This window comes from Macrobrachium rosenbergii, chromosome 49, assembly GCF_040412425.1.
Source record: "Macrobrachium rosenbergii isolate ZJJX-2024 chromosome 49, ASM4041242v1, whole genome shotgun sequence".
NCBI lineage: Eukaryota > Metazoa > Arthropoda > Malacostraca > Decapoda > Palaemonidae > Macrobrachium > Macrobrachium rosenbergii.
This window is the reverse complement of record NC_089789.1, coordinates 18,868,606-18,876,105: the sequence shown is the minus strand read 5'-3', so window position 1 is coordinate 18,876,105 and position 7,500 is coordinate 18,868,606. Positions and strand designations below refer to the sequence as shown.

Sequence of the window (7,500 nt, the reverse complement as noted above, 5' to 3'; positions counted from 1 at the left end):
GATCTCAGAACAGACGATGCAACAAAGAGATGTGGTCTGAAGATCGTGCAATCTTGTGTTGATGGAGTTAGTAGTCTGAAGATTTGTTGAATGCAAATGATGAAAGAGAGGCCAAACTGAAGTACGTACCGTTCGCCAGTCTACCCAGCTGTAAATGGGCACCGGCATCTGGTGGTGTCACGAGAAAAGGGTATGGGGCAAGCAGCCTCAACCTTGCCGAGAAACCTTAAGGCTGCCCCTTCTGGCAACATCCTCTCCAGAAAGGAAAGACGGCATGTGAAAGTGAAATATATATATATATATATATATATATATATATATATATATATATATATATATATAAATATATATATATATATATATATATATATATATATATATATATATATATATATATATATATATAAAGTTGAAGTTTTACATTTGCAATGAAAAACATAGAGAAAACATAATGTCTCTACAGGCTGGAAAATCTGGTAACAGAATATCAAATATCACCTGGGAAATTTTATTGAAAACCGTCCAGGGACACAAAAACAGCAACGGAACTGAAACAAAATACTTTATCATTATTATCGAAATATGTAACTTTTCATATTTCTGGCTTTTATCATTATTGTCATCAAAATATATCACTTTTCATATCTGTTCCTTTTGTATCACTTGTCATGCTGTTTCTCGAAAAAAAGATACAGATTTTGGTTTTTTGTGACTTTCAGGAATACTGATATCTATATGTATTTAAAGGCATAAATCATAATTCTTTTTACTGACCTTTCGTAAAACTCGGTGTTACCAGTTTCTAACATTTCTTTTATAATTTTTTCAATTTTTACGTTTCATACAAAACTGATTTCTGTAGAGATAGTGTTGAGGAAGTTGGTGGCCAGGTAGATGTTCAACCGATGTCCTGACTCATCTTTTTTTTTATTACGAAAAAGACCGATTTCATATTTGGAAATATATTTTGGTGTTGGTTACATTTCATGAATATAGAAAACCAATAAGTAAAAAGGTATGGGAATAGAATTTCTGCCTCAGAACATGGTCAGGACATTCCTTTTTATGTTTGAACATTATTATTATTATTATTATTATTATTATTATTATTATTATTATTATTATTATTATTATTATTATTATTCAGAAGATAAACCTATTCATATGGAACAAGCCCACAAGGGCCATTCACTTGAAATTCCAGCTTCCAAAGAATATGGTGTTCATTAGAAAGAAGAAAGAGGAGATAAAGGGAAATACAGAAAGAACAGATCTCCCTTATTAAAAAAAGAAAGAAATAAATTAACAAATGAATGAATAGATAAAAATGTAGGTAAATTATTAAAATGCAAGGAGAATTGTATTAGGGTAGTAATGAACTGCATCTTCCTTGAACGTTTCAAGTTCCCGTTGCACAGCATCCTGGGAGACTGTTCCACGACAGTCCGACGGTGTGACTGTGGAACAGTCTCACTGAGGATGTCTTGCAATTGGAACTTCAAAAGTTCAAGCGAAGATGCATGGTCAGGGAATCTAATTTAAGCCTTCCAGTCCTGTCACTTTGCACTTAAAATGATATATGTTTCTATTTTCCATTAAGTTAATGAAAGAAGTTTAATCAAATCTGAAATATTTCTTAAGTTATGGCAAATTTATCCTGTATTTATCGCAATAATGTTTAGGGAAGTAGTGTTATTCAACACGAGAGTTAAAAGACCAACCACACACCTAACGGTAATCGCCGGATCTGTTAGTTGGAGAAAGTCCAGAAGTCCACAGCAGGTCTCTTATTCACTTCCCACCCTACAGTATTTTCAGAAAGGGTCTGTGCTGGCATAAGGCCAACTTAATCTATACCAGCTAACTTCGTAATTTGGAAACTTGCGAACGCCTCGTGTGGCCAGGTCATGTAGGTCACCCAACGTTGGAAAGCCCCAGCGATGCTAAATATTGGATCAGACTATGGGGATCCTGTGCAAGCGGTAATGGGGCAAAAGCTGGTCCGTAAGTTAGCCGAATATGATGAGATTCGTGAATAAATTGTAAGGAGAAGAAGAAGTATTAGAATTTTTCAGGGTTTGGTAACAGACCCTGGAGTGTATTTCCGGTGAGATTATGGGTCACATTTTAGCAGGATTCTGCAAGCGTAAACGACATAGAGACTGAAATATATTTTTTTTATGTATATGGGTAAACTGTTTATAGAAATACCAGAAAGCTTTGATAATTGAAAAATCAAATTTCCTCCGGTGAGTGTGTTTAGAATATTGGAAGACTTATTTTTATTTCCTTTTTCACAAATAATTACTTTTTTTTTTTAGTTTTAATTGATTGAAAGGTTTGGGGACCACAATGCCTAAATCAAACTAAAAGAAACCCCTACGGTCAGGTGGTTCCCATTACTCAGAGGAAGGAAAGAAAAAACTATTTGTATACCCGAAAAATTCTCTCATTTTTAATCATCAGGAAATAGTACACTACTTTTCACTCTAGAATCTTTATTAAAAAGACAGCATATTGCTGTCCTAAAGGGGGGGTACTGCCGTCTGTGCACCTCAACGCGGTGCACTGTAGGCATTGCTTAAAGTTCTCTGCAACCCTTTTCAGTCATTTGACGATACCTCCGTTCATATTCTTTCTTCCATCTTACTTCCCACCCTCTGCTAACAATTGTTTCATAACGCAACTGCGAAGTCTTCCTTTTGCTATACCCTTAAAACCACGTGTACTCTCAATTTCCCTTTCAGCGCTGAATGACCTCATACGTCCCAGCGCTTGGCCATTAGCCTAAAATTTATATTTCCATTCCAATTCAGTCAGGAGTCTAGACGCTATATCTAAAGCGAATGGAAAAAATGTTTGTAGATATAAAATGCACATACGACCTCTAGCCATTGCTTAAAATGGTATATTTATACCCCAGCAATTGTTCCCATCAAGATTAAAGATCCGGAATGGGAGGGCCATAAAGGCAAAATTAGCAAGCACCTTTCTCATCCCCGTAGCTAACAGGTTTCCATCTTGTTCTCGCCGGGCAAAAATCCTCGAAATGAACGTCTGCCGCTGCCGTTCCTCTCATCCCGCAGACGAGGGAAATTGGAAGATAAAGGTCAAGAGGAAATCTCATTCCGGGATGAAACAAATGACGAAATGGAAGCGCTGCTCACAGTTGTCCTCGACATCAAAAGCGTCATATCTGGCGTCGTTGGGTTTCACATCTCCGCCACAAATGAAACAGGCCAACCCTTTGGAAGGTTACTCTTTCTGTAAAGGGACAGGAAGGGAGGTTTCCTACACAGGGAGGAACAATGCCGGATGCAAGAGAAGGTTGCACGACGGATTAATGCCCTCGCCAAAACTTGTAGCATCAAAATACGCGCAATAAAGTTCCAGTCCCTTGGTGCTTGGGGTGAGCGGTAAGTTACAGTAATGCCCGAAGCCAACCGAAATATGTAGCGTAAAGAAAGTATGTTTGCACGAAGTTTAACGTCTTGTGATTTTATTTGTAATTCAAAGCCAAGTTAGAAAAGAGTGCAGTACCATTACATGGTCGATGGAAGCAGGAGAAAAATGCCAGTCTTAAATCCGATGATAGAAGGCCCAAAGTTCAAGACGTAACCGTTTACTTTAAGATTAATCGTTTGCCGTAGTCGCCACAAAATTAGCGTGCCAGTCGTGTAAGTGTACGGCCAGTCTGAGACTGTGGCTCTCCATTTTGATACAAAGCTTCTGCAATCACTGGTCACTTGATGTGGGAAAAAATGCGCAGAAAACTCTGTTAATAACAGATAGTAGACTCGTATGTTCTTTCTTGTTAACACTCGTTTTATGTTCTTCGATACTGTCAGGGGACAAACCTCGAACTGCAGTAGGTTAACTATAGGTTAGTGTGGTTTTCTCAAATAAATTATGACAAAATACGTCAGTTTCCAACATAGGTGAAACTTTCTATAGTGCCCTTAAAAAAAAAAAAACAAGAATAAAACAGATTTGCAGCAATGCTGAAAATTTTCTACAACCTACTTCCTTCCTCACGCACGTCAACCCACACCCTCAACTCTATAGGAGAAAACTCTAGCCACAGAAACCTAGGATGGAGGATGGTCAGCGAAATGCAGTATTCCGTTATTCTGTCACTTGGGAAACATACAGAATTCAATGCAGTTGAAAAAATTTCTTCAGAGTTTCTCCGCTTTTAGTACCATATTTTTGTCTTAACTTAATTTTCTTCTTCTTCTCACAGATAATAATAATAATAATAATAATAATAATAATAATAATAATAATAATAATAATAATAATAATAATAATAATAATAATAATAATAATAATAATAATAATAATAATAATAATAATAATAATAATATCTGTGCTGAGAAATAATTCCACTCTGTTATCATCACTCCGGACAGTAAATTTTCTTTTGTTGAAGCAGAGTAAATTTCTCTCTCTCTCTCTCTCTCTCTCTCTCTCTCTCTCTTAATGTCATTTATATCTTTAATGTCATTTATATCATGTACCACAATCATTCAACCCTCCGGCGCATTTCTCTTCGTTTCTCTTTCTTCGGAAGAGCATTTGAGCGCACGTTAATTTTCTGTCGTGAAAGTTATCACCCCATTTTTCTTCATACATTTTCCTGCAGGAGAAACTGCAAAAAATTATGCGTTTAGAGAATAAAGGAAATTGATAGGAAACGAGGAAGGAGGTGTCAGAAAAAAATGAGGTGCTTGAGTTTAATGGAGTTCGTCGGAAAAAAGACACAAGAAACCAGTGATAATGGAAATTCATGAAAATAATTACGACAATATTTACTGGAACAGTTTGAAGAATCATCATGATAATAAAGATAATAAAATCCTGATAATGATAGAACAACAACAACAACAACAATAATAATAATAATAATAATAATAATAATAATAATAATAATAATAATAATAACAGCTGGATTTCCCCCGTCGTTTCTTAAAAGAAAATTTTCAAGACAGGTATTGAACACACTTTCAAGTTATTTGACTTCTTAATCACTCTAGTGTTATATTTCTCAGAACCTACAAATTGCTTAAATTCTGGAACGTAAGAAGATAGACGTTGAAGAGTCACCATAAATAGAAATAAGAGTATTGTTACGTGTGAGCTTTGGCTGATGAGTTTCCTAATTAATTAATGTATTTTATGTAGCCCTGCTTCGTTGAAGACACACGTAAACTGTCAATTGAAGCTGAAAGTTACCCCCAAAAGACAGACAATTACTTAATTGGATTAGGTCGCCAGTCGGAACTATGTATTAATAATTGGCTCATTTCTGTAACAAAGGAATTACTTCAAAGCCCTTCACTTCCCACCTAATCCCAACAAAGAAAGAATGTGATGTGATAGCAAGGAAATTACATGAACCTTTAGTCAACGTCAGACAGGCTGCTTCAACTACAAAACATAACGCAATGATGTCTGTACACTAGCGGATATCGTCCGCAGTTTTAGTATTGGTAAAGGCTATTTCTCTTCCAAACAATGGCGATCAGGATCCAAGACTTGCCTGCACTTACTTACACTTGACTTTTCCCTCATTCTTACTTACTGCAAGGGAATAGATTATGCAATTTCACTAGGCAATGGTCATTATTCATATACTAGACTTCATAAAAGAAATATGATTATACCAGGTTCTCTCGTAAATGGTGATGAAAGGGGAAACAATGGAAATTAAGTACAGAGGAAGAGTTTCTAGCAATCAGCAGATACTTGTCGATTTCAGACTTACCGTTTACGTGGGTTGCTTGCGCAATGCAACTGACGATCAGAAGTCTTGAAAAAAACCGTGTGTTGTCGATTCACTAGTAAACACAAAGACAGGAGGAGAACAAAGCACAAAGTTAGCCTGAGCACGATGCGTGCTCTTAGTCCGAAAGTCGATCTCTCTCTGCTGGTGTGGGTCAGGTCAGGGCGCTGTGCCTCGTCAGTAATGCTTGTATGGAGCCTCCGGCAGTCTGAAAATTTGACAAAACATCATCGAATGCATAGAACAGGGAAAAAGGAAGCTTAAGACTCCCTTCACTAGAGGTTACTTGGTGAAAACTCTACCTGTTGGTTAGGACTCTAATGCTAACTTATTCCCTACTAAGACGTTACTTTTTTTGAAAACACAGCCTGCCCCCAGCCCCACGCCCCCGCATTCTCTTAGCCTTGACAGAGACGCCTTCCTGTCTTTGTTAGAATGATATTCTTACTAAATAATGAAGAGAGGGCGAACAGCAGAATATTTATAAAAGTATATATACCTAGCGGTGAGTTGTTAGGCATGAAGAAAAAGAATAATTATTACTCCATAATTCTAGAGAACAGAGATGGAAATATTGAAAGAATGCATTTACCAGATTTTTTTTATATCTGATTTAAGTATACAGCCTGATAAAATTGTAATAACTAGATAAATGAGAAAGGTTGATGATTCTAACTCAGTTTCGTAAAGCGTTTCATTTTATCAGAATTCGATGTTAATTGAAAAATTAGGACATTCACGGCAAAAAAGCAGCGCGAATGTTCTCAAAGGTTAACCGGTTTAGTCATAAATCACGACATTCACATCTCAATTATAGATTTTTTTTCACACCATTCACTTGTTAAGCAAGGAATTTTCGTAACGTTCTCACCTTAAGTAAGGAATATTGACACCCTTCACTTCTGAAGTAAGGGATTTTCCCGTAATTCACTTCTTAAGTGGGGAATTTTCAAACAACGCGTTTCTGAAATAGTTAATTCGCACAACATACGCTTTCAAAAAGAGGCATTCTCATTACATTCTATTTCATAGTTTGGAGTCTTCACAGCCTCCAATTCCAAAACTGGGGATTCTCAGACTTCCCCCATGTTTGATGAACAATTAAATCCCCTTAAAAAATATACTGACTCAGCATTCCTAACATCAAAGATGTGAAGAAGAAACAAGAAAGGTGCTGTTGAATCACTGTCTAATTACAGTATATAAGTCCAACGGGAAAAAAAGGTATAATTTTTTCCATTAAATGGTCTCTTGCCGCACCAGGAGGACGCGGGTGCTCTGATGAAAACTTTTGCCTCCGTAATTTTAAGAAATTTCTCAGGACTCATGAGAGGCGAAGATAAATCAGAACAATTTAAGATCATAATTACTCCCTTACTCGATACTTTTTCGTTAATATATTTGCAGAATCTAAACATAGTGAGAATAAGATGGTGATTATGCCATGATAAGCAGTTCGCAGTTCACAGACAGGGGATTAATAACTGGATATTAATTAATACATATGAGAGAGAGAGAGAGAGAGAGAGAGAGAGAGAGAGAGAGAGAGAGAGAGAGAGAGAGAGAGAGAGAGAGACATATTCCTCTTGCTAGTGAGATCAATATCATGAACACGCTTAAACTATGTATTGTATATCCTTTATTGGTGTGATGTGTGGATGTTGAATACGAGAGAATAAAAAACGTTGTAGCTGTAGTGCTGAGCTGTTTTCTTA

At 36.5% G+C, this 7,500-nt stretch overlaps 1 long non-coding RNA gene across 1 annotated transcript in view; it reads right to left on the bottom strand.

Annotated features, from left to right (window-relative positions):
• LOC136832137 (uncharacterized) overlaps positions 1-7,500 on the bottom strand; it is a 234,462-nt gene that overhangs the window by 63,140 nt on the left and 163,822 nt on the right. Inside the window, exon 3 of the long non-coding RNA XR_010851089.1 lies at positions 5,768-5,993. This is a non-coding gene — a long non-coding RNA (uncharacterized lncRNA). The remainder of the gene's footprint in view (positions 1-5,767; positions 5,994-7,500) is intronic.